Genomic DNA, 15,263 nt, shown 5'->3' on the forward strand with positions numbered 1-15,263 from the left:
GTGTTTTGACTTTATCTTGCCCTGAATCATGACTCCATTTTGCTTCCTAGACCTTTTTTTCCAGCTCCACTTTACATGTAGTTTTCCCTGTTAGAGTAGAAGCTCCTTGAGGGCAGGAACCATATTGCTGGCTTGTTTTGATGTCCCCGGTTCTTAGAGCTGTGCTTGATATTTATTAAGGTATTTTAAAATGCTTTATTTGTATTTATCTTGTTGGGGCACAGCTTCCTCACATCTAAAGGAAGAGGTTAAATTAGATGATCTGTAGAGTTCCTTCTCGTTCTTACATTTTATGAGCAAATGTCATATATATGTGTGTGTATATATCATATGTATGTGTGTATATATATCATATATATAAACTTGGTGAAGCAATAAAATTAGTACATTCAAGGTACATACAAATGTAACTTTATGAATGAAAGGGATAATTAATCCGCCTCACTTTGTTAGATTTGCTTTTCAATTTATATTTATTTATAAATTTTTTCTTTCTCTTTTCCGTTTCTTTTTTCTTCTCTCCTTCATTCTCCTCTCCCTTTCTCTCCTCCCCTTCCCTTCTCTCTCTTCTCCTTTTCTCTCCTCTTTTCTCCTCTTTTTTTCCCTCTCTTTTCCTCTCATCCTCCCATGCCTTTTTTTGATAGAGGCAATGCAATGCAAGGGATTGAGTGATAGAGTTAGCCTCAGACCTGGGTTCATGTCTCAGTTCTGACAGATTCTTATTCATGTGATTCTGGGCAAAGTCCTGAACCTCTCAGTGTTCTAGGCAACTTTCTAAGACCATCACTTTCAGAAGAGATGACAATGTGCTTAGTAACTGGAGTTTTCTCAAAGGAATCCCCACACTAATAAAATCATGGGTTCAAAGTAAAATTAAAATTAAAATTTAAAAGAAGTTTGTAGGGAGATGGGATGTTGGGGGGTGGGGAGGGATATAGCCTATACTTTTCTCCTGGTGATGAATAAGCACCTTTCCAAAGGCCAGTCATTGGTTTTAACATTAAAAAGTTTTCAGAAGGGGTTTACAAAGCTGTTGTAAATGAAATCACCCTATCTTCACATGAGTAGGATAGCAGCAGCCTTGAAACTGCTAACTAAAAGACTTTTTGGACCAAGATAGCAAGCTTTAGGATTTATTCTCAAGGTTAGCCTGATAAAGAGGCCCCCTCCTCCACTAGGGGTCTGACAAATCAGAGATTACTTCTGAGAGCTTTTCCTCTCAGAGATTTCTATTGAAATGCAAATATAATGATTAGAGCTTAAATCATCAACATTCTATCTCCATTAGTTTATCAGATTGTTTCTTAGCTAGCTGAGGACAAAGACCTTCAGATGTGGGCTGGAAGGGCTGGAGGTGAACAGAAGATGGAAAGAAGTCAGGAATAACCACAGCCACAGAAAGCACAAATCTTTCTATAGCACTTTAAGGTCTACAAAGCACTTTACATAAGCTGACTCATTTGATCCTCAGAACCACCCTGTGAGGTAAATGCTGTTATCCTCATTTTACAGATTAGAAAACTGTGGTACAGAGAAGGTTAAGAGATTAACTGAGCTAGGCAGTGTCTGGGGGGTTCAGAAAGGAGTGACCTCTCTGCTGTGAGGGCTCATGGAGCTCTTTTAAGGGGTGCTCATCTACCTCTGGTGTCCATCTTTCATCCAACTCTCATCTGTGGTTCTTACATATTGTAGCATGGGCAGTGGTCACACCCCAATAAAACCATTTAGACAGATGGGCTAAACTAGATTGAAGGTGACTGACAGGCCTCACACCCGTCCATGAGTTAGGGAGGTGTCTACCCCAAGCATGTGAGGACTTCCTCAGTTGGAATAGGTAGATGAGAACATTTTATTCCAAGTTCCCTGAAAGTGGCTGAAGTAGGAGTTGTGGAGTGTGGAGAGCTCAGTCAGATATCAGAGACACCAAGATCGCTCACTGCATCCTGGGATATCATCAGTTGTCATCTCTTTTGTCTTGCCACTAAACTGAGATGACATAGGAAGAGAGAGGCTGATGACTTGCAACTCTGACTCACTTAAACCCAATTCATGTCTGAGTCAAAACATCACCACATGATGTCATTGGTCCTCTTCCAAAAGAAGGATGAAAAGATAAAGTCAAAATGGGTGCATGATTTAGATATAAAGTTTGATACCATAAGCAAACTAGGAGAGCAAGGAATAGTTTATCTGTCAGATCTATGGAGAAGGGAAGAATTTATGACCAAACAAGAAATAGAAAATATTATGAAATGCAAAATGGATGATTTTGGTTACATTAAATTGAAAAGTTTTGGCACAAAGCCAATGCAATCAAAATTAGAAGGGAAGCAGACAGCTGGGAAAAAATTTTTATAGCCAGTGTTTCTGATAAAGGCCTCATTTCTAAAGTATGTAGAGGACTGAGTCAAATTTATAAGAATACAAGACATTCTCCAATTGATAAATGATCAAAGGATATAAACAGGCAGTTTTCAGAGAACAAATTAGAGTTATCTATAGTCATATAAAAAAATTATCTAAATCACTATTGATTAGAAAAATGCAAATCCAAACAACTCTGCACTACCACATCACACCTATCAGACTGGCTAACATGACAAAACAGGAAAATGATAAATGTTAGAGAAGATATGGGAAAAGGAACACTAATGCATTGTTGTTAGAGTTGTGAAGTGGTCCAACCACTCTGGAGGGCAATTTGGAACTAGACTCAAAGAGTTTTTGATAATTTGGTAATACCACTTCTAGGTCTGTATCCTAAAGAGATCATAAAAAAACAGGAAAAAGACCCACATTTACAAAAGTACTCATAGCAACTCTTTTCATGGTGTCAAAGAATTTGAAATTGAGGGGACATCCATCAATTGGGGAATGGGTGAACAAATTGTGGCATATGAATATAATGGAGTATTATTGTGCTATAAGAAATGATGAGCAGACAGACTTCAGAAAAACCTGAAAAGACTCATGAATTGATGCTGAGTTAAATGTGCAGAACCAGGAGAACACTGTACATAGTAACAGGCACAATATTAGTTGACTGACTTCGATAGACTTAGCTCTTCTCAGAAATGCAAGGATATAAAACAATTCTGAAAGGCTCATGATGGAAAATGTTATCCACATCCAGAGAAAGAACTTGGCAGTCTGAATGCAGATGGAAGCATACTATTTGCCCTCTTTTTCTTTTGGTGTTTTGTTCGTTCTTGTGATTCCTCCCATTGGTTCTAATTCTTCTTTACATCATGACTAATGTGAAAATATGTTTAATATGAATGTGTATGTAGAGCCTATATCTGATTGCACACTGTCTTGAGGAGGGGGAGATAATTTCAGTCTTAAAATCTTATCAAAGTGAATGTTGAAAACTAAAAATAAATTAATAATTTTTTAAAAAAATGAAGGATGTACCACAACAATCTGAGATAACTCGGAGTATCTTGATTCCAAGTCCTGCTCTCTCTTTACTGCACCACCCAGCTGCCCAACCTGGTTAGAGAGTCAGTGACAAATCATTTACATTGAAATTTTGCCTAGGACTGACTCTGTAGCCAACACATTATAGAATATGAAACTTTGAGAACTAGAAGAGATTGACCTCAGAGTGAATCGGTTCCAATTTATTGTCAGTGACCTACTGATGAGTGGATAATGAGGGGCAGGAGAAGTAGAAGATTGAGGGGAATGGGAGAGGCATCCTACCAAGCCTATGTGTGAATAGCAAAGGGTTGGTGACTGCAATTTCTTAAGACGTAGGACTTTAGAAGAATGGGAGAGGGAATAAGTGGAGGGACGGAATCTGGGAAATTAAAGGCAGTGTCTTAGCACAATGGGTAGAGAAAGGAGATGCCACTGACAAAACATTCCTTGGGGGAGAGGTGGAGACAGCTAAATGATATGGGCTTCACAACTGGGCAGGAGGCCAGAATTGAAATACACTAATCTTCTTCTGGCTGAAGATAGGGTAGGCTAGACATAGACTGATGTGCCTCAGGTCACGTGACAAACAGGAGCCATTGCATAGTGGCAGCCCTACATTTTTCTTTATAGGGCTATAAATCCTTTGACAGACTGCAAGCAGCCTGCAGGTAGTGTGTTGTGCAGGCCTGGCATATACAGTGAAGATTTAACTTTACAAAAATGTGACTCTGATTTCCATCTCAGATCCTTATTAGCTGTTTGAACCTGGGAAGTCAGCACAACAGCCTAGACCTGTTTCCTTATCTGTAAAATGAGAGGGCTGGATTCACTGACTGTTGAGGGCCCAGCTGGCTTTAAATTAATGATCTTGTGATCTTATGAGGTTATTTTAGGCAGAGTTGACACATAGGGAGGCCAAATTCTCTGGAAGTGTTGTGCTTCCATTGATAATATCCTGACTCAGGCAATAGGGAATGTTTAAGATGCTAAGGGCTGCTAGCACTCCATAATGAGTGGGGTAGAAAGGGGGAAAGCAGATGATCTCTGAACTCAGAAATTAGATTATATAGACATTGGGAAACAGAACAACCTCAGGGAGGGGGTAACATTAAACTGTGATACTTGGTACATAAGGTAATTTTTTACCATGAAATACCACTTTCCTTATGACCTTGTATTTCTAAAAGTGGGGCATAGCAGAAGAAAGGGCTGATAGAAGGAGATGTATAAAGTCAGTGGCATAGAATTTATTTATAAAAGGTAGCCCACCCATAGTATTTTAAAAACTTTAACTCTCATAAAAATCCAGAGAGATTAAAGAAGAAATAAATATATTTATAATTAGGAAATCAGAGAATTTTAGAATAGACTAGAAAGGAAGAGAAATGAAGAAAAAAAGAAAAACTTCCAAGAGCAAAGTCCAGCAAAAAGAAAACCAGCACTAAGTTAGTCAAGAAAACAAGAGGAAGGGAGGGTCTGAAGTAATTATTTGAGAGAGAGAAGAGAAGAAAGAAACAAGAGAAAGAAAGAGATAAGTTAAAAAAGTAAGCAGAAAAAAACCTCAATAATTTCACTAAAACTTCAAAATAGAAGAGATGGTGGGTAAATAGGACTGAGGGCAGAGAGGGAAAGCCTGTGAGAACAGAGCTGCATCAAAGTGCTTTTAGCCAAGCTAATCGTAAGGACAAGGTATTGACTTTAGAAGTGTGTGTATGTGGAATTGGATGTTGTTTCTGTTTTGTAATACTAGTAACACAGAAGAAAGGAAGCACAAACCCAACTCTCATAATTTTATATGTAAAGGAAACCAAATAATCTAATCATAACATAAACATTTTAATAGTGCTTTAAATTATATGAAGCACTTTACAAACATTTACCTCATAACAACCTGGGAAATAGGTGCTATTATCATCCATATTTTACAGATGAGAAAACGAAACTTAAATTACTTGTCTATTGTTAACTTGAGTTCGAATTTGAACTCAGAGACGTACCAGCTATGGGACTCTGAGCAAGTCACTTAACCTTTGTCTGTTTTAGTCTCCTCAACTGTAAAATGGGGCTGATGATAAGTACCTACCTACTAGGGTTGTCATGAGGATCAGATGAGATAAAATTTGTAAAGTGCTTAGCACAGTGCATGGAACATTGTAGGCACATAAATGCTTATTCCTCTTTCCTCCTCCTCCTAATTCTCTTCCTCCTCCTTTCCTCCTCCTCCACCATTTTCTCCTTCTCTTTTTCATGCAGCAAGCAAGTGTCTGAAGCTATATTTGAACTCAGGTCTTCCTGATTCCAGCTCCAGTGTTCTATCTACTACTCCACCTCCATAAAATGAGAATGGCAAAACCCTTAAGAAAAAAAACCTACAATCTGTTGTTTACAAGAAATATATCTAAAACTTAGACACATATTAAATCAAAATGAAAGGAATAATGCACCAGATGGCTGCAACAATGTCAATGGAACGAAAACCAACAGCTAAATAATTAAAACTAAATGCTGCAAAATTATAATTCCCAAGCTTGGTCTCAAAGAAAAGATATGATAAGGAACCGCCTCACTTTGCATGGTGGGATACTATTGATAGGACAATGCATATCATATAGACTTTTTTGATATGTTGTTAATTTCGCTGAGCTTTTTTTTCTCCTCTTTATTTTATACTTTGTTGAAACGGATAGCTCTAAGGGAGGGAAAGGTATATGAGGAGGGATGCAATGTAAAACAGAATACATAATTTAGAAATATTATGATTATCATCATTTTGTCAGACAGAGCAGATGCACAAAGTGCTGCCCAGTAATTAAATATGAGGAAGAGAGCAGACTGGATGATATTCAGGAAATCATGCATATTTCAAGTACAAGCCTGTCCTTCTGTTTCACTTTGAATAAGGGAATATTCAATTTATTTTTAAAAGTTCAGAATAAAAATAAAATAAAATGAAAAAAAATTGCTTTACAATTTTAATGATTTCCATGCTGTCCCTGTTACCAAAACCCATCTTTCTTTTAACACTAATATTTTCTCATCCATTTTGCTATGTAGCTACATGACAGTTAAAGAATCAAAATTGTAGGTGAATAGAAAGAACTAAGCTATGTAAGTAAGGAAGCTATGTTGTGTTACCATCTGAGCATTTTCATGAGAAGTGGTGCATAATAGGCCATTTATGGCACAAATTACTATAAAGTGAGGTGAGTCTGTAATGAAGTAAGGGTAAGGTATAATAGATGGACAGCCAGATTGTTAAACCGCTACACAGAAACTAATAAAATCCTAAAGAAAGAACTCCTGCTGGTTGAATATGTCTTTCGTAGTGGATGCATGGAAGAACATGGACAAGAATCACTCAAAACAATTTAATAAACTGTCATTTTCAATAGTGGCCAGAGTGTCCACATTGATGAATGAATCATTTAAGTATAGGATAAGTATAGAACAGGTTAGTCTTCCTGACAGAGTGCCCTGATACGTTTTTGTGTTTCTCTCAATTACCTGTCCTTAATCTCAAGTGTTTCACAACTCGGCCTTTTTCTACCTTTTCAGTCTTTTCCCCCTCATTCCCATCGACGAACTCTAAATTCCAAGCATACGGATCAATTGTTATTCTTTCCTCATGCATCTCAGCACCATACCTTTTGTTATGGTTGTCCTTCACAAAAGACTCACTTCCGCCTCTTAATATCTTTGTTTTCTTTCAATTTTCAGCTCAAGTGCTACTGTTCAAAGACTTTTCCTCCTTCCTTTACTCTCTCTTCCAAAGTTACCTTCTATCTACTCTGAATATACCTTATCTGAACTGATTTATTTAAATATTCTCTCTTCCATTAGATGGCCAGCTCCTTGAGAACAAGGAATATTTTTGACTTTTATTTTTCAGCATTGTGTTGATTGATTGATCTCTTTTATATGCGACATAGTGGAAGTGAAACTTTTGCAAAGAAAGATTTACTTCAGAAGGTACAATCAGAAATGTACACAATGCTCCCAATACATGGGAGGCATAATCCCCTTATTCCCTTTAACCTTCCCAGTCTCTGGTGAGGGGAAGGGGACTAGGTTCATAGTTTAATTCGGTTCTCATAGACCATAGTCTCAGTCTGAAGTCCAAACTTCATCCTGAGGCTAGAATCCCAAGCATGTTGGCTTCTCAGGGCTTCCATGCTGACCTGGCTGGCTGTACCCTCCTACCTGTGATCTTGGCTACAAGATCACCATGACTCAAACTCCCAGTCTCTGCGGATCATCTCAGGCACCTGAAACTGAGGATAACAACGCAGAACAGAAACAAACACCCTCAGGGTTATTTCTTAGAGCCAGAGTAAAAGAAGGACGGTAGAGGAAAGCATGCCCCTTCCTTCTCACCAGTTCAGTTCATGGCCCATGCGATAGAAATCACTGAAAAGAACACAGTTAAAAAAGATGGTAGAAAAGAGTCTGAAAAAGAGAGGGAACTGCAAGTTAACTCAGGCAGCCACTCAAAGGAAGCTGCCCCCACCCACTGGATAGGGGACATTGTAGTCTCCATGTCAGGCAAACCAGGCATGCTCAAAAGATCCCTTGAGGATGCCCTCATGCCATAATGAGGCATGCCCAGAATCCCAAGCTGCAAATAATTCTAAGTTCCTTCATGCACTTCATGTTTCACCAGTCTCCTTATGGTCATCTTCCTTTTCTACCTCATGGGAATCAGTTGTGATTATATCTGCAGAATTCCAGGCTTGAAAACAACCTCTTAGTCTTCTGCAGGCTTAATTTTTAAAGCCTCAAACCATGGAATCTTACAGACTTTTCCTCTGAACTCTATGAAACTCATTTTCTAATGTTATATTATGCACACCATTCCTTTCTCATATTCCATACAGGTCAGCAGATCTGCAATTTCACGTATTCATTTCAACAACGCAGATCAAAACCTGTGTCTTCCTGTCCATCATGTGCAACTTTTTTTCATGACCTCCCATTAACTTGCCATAGAATTCCATCAGGCAAGCTGGGAGACCTTCCTTCTGTTTTCTTAATATCACCATGATACCACTGGAGCTTGGGGTCTATTCATCACTCACGTGATCCAGTCTTGCATTCACTACATAGCCAGCTTATCTTATAATTCCACTCATATATTTATGTGATATTATTTATCCTTTATATTCCTTCCCTTGTAGAATTCTTTGCTTGCAATCTCTTCTAGCCTAATCGTGCCCACCGCTTCTCCATTGCTCTCTCATTGTCCTTTAGCACCTGTAACGGGACAAGTTAGAGCCGATCCCTGTCCATTGCAGGACGCCACACTGAAAGCCTGCCTACAATAACCTGGGGGCTTGTCAGTAGGGGTGGAACTAGATGGATTTCAGGAGGAAGGGTCTTGTCTTTGTTGGCAACGTGGCAGTTCTTTGTCCAGTTCCGGATGTCCAGTGGAGAAGACACCCATATAAGGAATAGTGTTAGGTGATAGGTTCAATGTATAGGCTTAGGAATGTTCACGTAATTAAGACTATATATGCATGCGAGCTAGCTGGAATAAATGGAGTTCTCACCACCTTGTCTCCCCGCTCATTTCATTACTCACTAGATCAAGGCCTCTTGCTGGACAAGAGCCTTGGGTTGGGTTTTAGGGATCCCCGAAATGGTGTAGAGGACCCCAACAAGCACCTCCCCCTCGTCAGTGGAGAGCTCAGGGAATGCAACGGACACTAATATTGTATAAAACACAATTAAGATTGTAAAATCACTGCGAAAAGGAATGATTAGCATACTCCAAAGGTAATGCAAATAATTTCTTTTTAAGTGATTTATTGTAAACCTAATAACAAACACTGACATAACCAATTAAATCTTCTTAACAGCTGCTTAACATGTAACATGTCATAAATTTTGAGTCATTTTCTCTAAGTTTCCATTCAATTCAATTTTCAAGTAATAATTAAGCCCCTACTATGTTCTAGGCATTGAGATTACAAATACAAAAATGAAACAGTCTTTGTCATAAGGCAGCTTACATTCTATTTGGGAAAGGCAAGCAACATGGATATAGAAAATTAAAACCAAATTATATGTAAAGAAATTTCCAAGTAAAAGAGATGTTTGATATAAAAAGCAATTTTTAAACAGTAGAATAAGAAGGCAGAATGGAGATGAAAGGTAAAGGGTGGATCAATACGAGGTAAAAGAGATGAATAGCCAATGTGTAGGGTATTCATTTAGGCAACCTATGACTTAGCATCACACAGATTTTGAATATAGCTATTAAATAGAATAGCATGCTCATCATAGAAATGATGACGACATTGATTTGATTATTGATCTGAATGCAAGAGGTTGAAAGTATGTGAATGACAGAAGAGATGGTAAGTTCCTGGTCCTCCATCTTGGTTAAAACAGGACTGGGGGAGTTTTGGTCTGTCTATATAAGAGTGAGGCATATTTAGGATATTCAATATCCAATTTTAAAGTCAAGTTATTTCTGACCTCAAGGCTGACTCCAATGTTGAATAGATTATCTTCCCCAGTTTGCATCTTAGAAAGTCTTTGTACTAGACCTGTGACCAGTGTTAAGGAAAAAGAAAATAACACAAGGAACCAGTCTCTAGTCTTACCTGGTGGTCAAGATAAGGGTTAGTGGTTTGCTTAGGCACTGGCTGGTGATAGAGATTCTCTTTGCTCATTCATTCCCTTTTATTTTTTCTGATTGTAGTCAGTTTACTGTCTGGATCTGCTTGTTCTGTTCTATTTGTCTGGATCTTCTAGGTGGCATAGCAGATAGAGTCCAGGGCCTGAAGTGAGGAAGACTCATCTTTCTGAGTTTAAATCTGGCCTCAGACACTTACTAGATGTATGTCCCTGGACAAGTCACCTCATCTGTAAAATGAGCTGGAGAGAGAAATGGGAAAACTCTCCAGTATATCTGCCAAGAAAAATCTAAATGAGACCACAATGACATGACCAAAAACAACTGAACATCAACATTTTGTAGAATTTTTTTTCTGTATTTCTTTATATTCTTCATATTTTAAAAACCTTACTGGAATTTCATTATAACATTCAATAATGTTAAAATGCACTATAACTCATTTCAAGATTTTCCTGTTTGGGGACATTAAATTGGAACCTGGAAAGGAAAGGATAATATTCTCAGATATTCTCAAATTTGTGACTTTGGCTGCATGGGAGAATTTTGCTGTGGGAGCTTCTTCCACCAATTGATGTATGATCCAACGAATGGATACTGGAGCATTGCCTGAGGCAGGGAGAAATTAGGTGGCTTAGTCAAGGTCACAAAATTAATGTCAGAAGTAGAATTCTAACCTAGGTCTTCCTGCATGCTTCAGTCTGTATTCAAACAATATCAGTTCTTTCTATGGAGGTGGATAGAATGTTTCATCATTAGTCCTTTGGGATTGTATTGCATCATTGTGTGGCTGAGAATAGCTAAGTCATTTGCAATTCTTCATTAAACAATGTTGCTATTACATGTGTACCATGTTCTCCTGGTTCTGTTTGCTTCACTTTGCATCAGTTCATTTTAATCTTTACACGTTTCTCTGAAATCATCGTGCTTTTTATTTATTATACATAATAGTATACCTTTACAATTATCTACCACAGCTTGTTTAGCCTTTCCCCAATTGATAGTCATCCCTTTGATTTCTAATTCTTAGTCATCACAAAAAGATGTGTACAAACAAGTCCTCCTCTAACCCCATCCCCTTTTTTGATGTCTTTGGAATATAGACCTAGAAGTGGTATTGCTGGATCAAAGGGAAAGCAGTTTTATAGTCGTTTGGGCATAGTTCCAAATTGTTCTCCAGAATGGTTGGATCAGTTTGTAATAAGTTACTGATTTTTGAAAAAGGTCATGCATTCATCCTAAAATGATGTGCTGTTTATTCCTCCCCAAAGTGGTTTAGCACGAAAATGAGTCTGATTCAAAAACAAAGTGAAAGTTATAGGGCACAAATTATGCACCTGATTCTTTTTGTAAATAAATAAACAAACAAATGATACAATGAAAAGTACATCCATATTAACAGATGTTTGCTGGCTAATTTTAGTAGGAGACTGGAAGTATTGGTAAGCGCAATTCCTGGAAACATTCAGTTTACAGAAAAGCTAATTCAAGTAAGAAAAGGGAGTGTATACTTTCCCAACATGTTCTGCAAGATGTTACTTTTTAACAAATGCATGCTCACAATGAAGCCAAAAGGAACAAGGACAAGATAATTTTCACTAAATATATAAAACTGAAATTGATATTCAAGGCCTTAGTTTATTTGAACAATATAGAAACATTTTTGACACTGAACGGAAAAAAGAAATGACTAGATCAAGAAATTATGTATGGAGCTGTCCTATCAAATTATTTCAGTGGCTCAGAGTTCTCAATGCAGGTCTTAGAAAAATGAAATGAATTTTGTCATAGAATTCCTTTGCTTAATATGAAGATCATTCTTCCTATAAACTACTTGTCATGTTTGAAAATAATGCTGAAAGGCAACAAAATCTTTAAAAGTCTTGTATGTTCCTTATGTAATTTGTAGTCATTTTTTTAAAAAATGGAGCTTCTTTTACTAAAATTTCTTTCTGGATTTTGTCATAGCATGAAAAGATGTTGTTTTTTTTTGTGGATTCATGTGGGATCTTGCTACTTTACTAAAGTTGTTAATCATTTAGATAATTTTCAGCACTGATTCTTTGGATTTTTTTTTAAAAAAGTATATTTTGCTCTCTGCAAAAAGGGATACTTCTATCTCCTGAATGCTGATTTTGTATTTTTAACCTTGTTCCTTTTTCTTATGGCTAAAATAGCATTCCTAGAAATACATCAAATTATAGAAGGGAGAGTAAACAAAATTGATTCACTCATCTTTGTACTGAGAAAGATACTAGTGCATCTCTCCTGAAGATAATAGTAGTTCTTGATTTAATATGTAAATGCTTTTATGTTTCCACTTTCAAGATTTTTTTTGTATGGGAATTAGTTGTTCTTTAAATATTAAATAAAAATCATCTTTTAAAAAGGCAACCAAATTAGATTTATTTTAGGAATCAATCTTGGTCTGGAGGATAGATGATAAAATGAAATTCCTTCATCTTAGATGTTGTTGGTTGTTTGTTGGTCAGTTGTTTCAGTCATGCCTGACTCTTTGGGATTCTATTTGGTGTTTTCTTGACAAAGAAGTTGGAGTAGTTTGTCATTTCCTTTTCCAGGTCATTTTACAGATGAGGAAACTGAGGCAAAAAGGTTAAATGGTTTGCCCAGGAACATGCACCTAATAGATATCTGAGCCCAGATTTGAAGTCAGGTCTTCCTGACTCCAGACTCTACACTCTATTCATTGCAACACCTAGGTGCCCTGGTTAGGCACTACAGTTTTGCAAATGTGATATAGATGTAGATAGATATAGATATACAGCTATAGACACACATACATGTGCACATTTGTATCTAGAGACATATATGTATCTATATTTGTATCTATGTGCACACATAAACTTGTATATACATACATGTATACACACATATACAACATACATATACACACAAATATATATATACCTATGGATATAAACATATATGTACACACATATCAATCTATATCTTTCTCTCTAATCACACATATATATGTGTGTATTGCCAGGGGCCATTGTTTTGTCAAGTTTCCTTAACTGCTTTTTCTTTCTTTGTTAAAAAAAATGGTGTCCAACTTAGTAAAAAAATACCCGTGTTGTTTAATAAATAACAAAAATTTTTTTAAAGAAGGAAGTTACCCCCAAATTTGCTAAATTGAAGTATTGAAATGATTAGTAGTTCAACAGTAAATTCAATTTTTGAAAGCCAGATCTTGGCATCCAAGCACTAAAAGGTGGATTTTACCTTTTTTCTCCCAATTTAAATCATTTCCAAACTCTATTTCATTAGTTAACCTCTTTTCTTTGGTACAATCTTACATCTTTTATTCTGCTAGGTATTTTTAACTACAAGAATATTCTGGATACAGTTGCCCACACAACAGCTTCTTCATTATAACATAATTAATGTTTTGTAATCAAATGCTATGGTAAAATTATGTTACTAGATGATGCTTTTGTTTAAAACACTTCAATATCGTTAGTTATTCATTTTTAATATCTTTTTTATGGTACCAACTATCCCCATTTTATTCCTTCATTTAACTTAACACTTTTATAGACTCTGTTACTGATGGTAGAGAGGGGATGTCTGTGTTGCAAAAATTCTTCATCCAAAATGTCAAAGTAAAACTTTTCATCTTTCTACTGAAACAGTCTTCTTGACCTCTTTCCCTAGCACCTCTAGCAGCTTTGATTTTCCTCATGCTTATACCCTTGGGACCAAATTGTTCATTTCTTTCACCACTCCTTCACCAAATTCTGAAATTCTTCTTTCTGACTCTTTCTATTCTACTCATTCTTTCCTAGTGAATCTGCTAGCCATAGAATAAAAGAACTTCAGAGATAAAAGTGACCTCAAAGGCTATTTGTTTCCAACCTCTGCCTGACCTAGAATTCTTTCTATAACTTTTTTAATAAATTGTCATCCAGTCTGTCCTTGAAGACCTCCACAAGGAAGAACCTTCTACCTCCCAAGGTAATCCATTTCTTTTTTTGAAAAAGCTTTATTAGATTTTTCTCCACTTCTTACATTATCTAAATCTGCCTCTCTTCCACTTCCACTCTTTGCTTTCAGTTTTGCCACCTAGGTATAAGAAGAATGAGCATAAGCTCTCTTCCAAATGACTATCCTTAAACAATTATCATGTTCTCAACAAGTCTTCTCTTTTTCATTTTGCTTGCTTGTTAATTTAGACAATATTTTATTACACTAATAGATTAGTTTTTCTTTTTAAAAATTCTATTTAATTATCAAGTTAAAAATGTGAACTTTTAAATATACTAATACAGCAAAGAAAATTGTTACATAAAGCTTGTCTTTATTTACAAAGTATATATTAATTTTTAAGACAATAGTAACAAATCTGTCCTACTCATCTGTATCCCCTTCTGAAATTTCTTCTATTATCCTTTGTGGATTTTATGTTTCATTGATACTCTTTTCTTTCTTTTCTTATGTCTTTCAGATACCATTATCACTACATATCAACTCTATCTAGCCCCCCCCCCAATAATTATAAACCCTTCCTTGCAGCAAAGAAGTATTTTGAAAGCAAACGAATTGACAGACTGTTCAAATCCGTAAATCTATATCTCATTCTGAGCCTCTACTACATTGCCTCTCTGTCAAGAGATAGAACTCATTTTTCATCATCACTCATCTGCAAGTCATGCTAATTCTATCACTTTAATCTGAATCAGTTTATTTTGTTCCACTGATTTATTTTTTCCTAGTCTTGTGGACTGATTTCCTGTCCTCCTATTATTCTGGTCTCACTCTTCTGGATACGTTGTAGTTTCCAATGTCCTTAAAACTCAATATCCAAAATGGAATTTGATGATGAATCCTGACAAATGATGAATGGAGTGGGATTATCACCCTCCTTGTTTGGATACTACGCTTCTCTTAATGCAGCCTAGTATACTGTTAGTTTTAGTTTAGCTTAGTTTTGTTGGGGAGCTACCATGTCATGCGTAAATATGTTGACTCATTTTGAACTTATAACTCATTAATATTACAGTTCCTGTAGGAACTGTTGTCTAGCCATTCCTCTCCAATCTTATACTTACGAAGTTGATTATTTGAATCCAAGTGTAGAATTTTAATTTTATTACCCCATTAAATTGATCTTACTTAGTTCTGTTGTTGTTTAGTCATTTTCAGTTGTGTCCAACTCTTCATGACTCCTTTTGGAGTTTTC

Source organism: Notamacropus eugenii, chromosome 3 (genome assembly GCF_028372415.1).
Source record: "Notamacropus eugenii isolate mMacEug1 chromosome 3, mMacEug1.pri_v2, whole genome shotgun sequence".
In the NCBI taxonomy this organism is placed as follows: Eukaryota; Metazoa; Chordata; class Mammalia; order Diprotodontia; family Macropodidae; genus Notamacropus; species Notamacropus eugenii.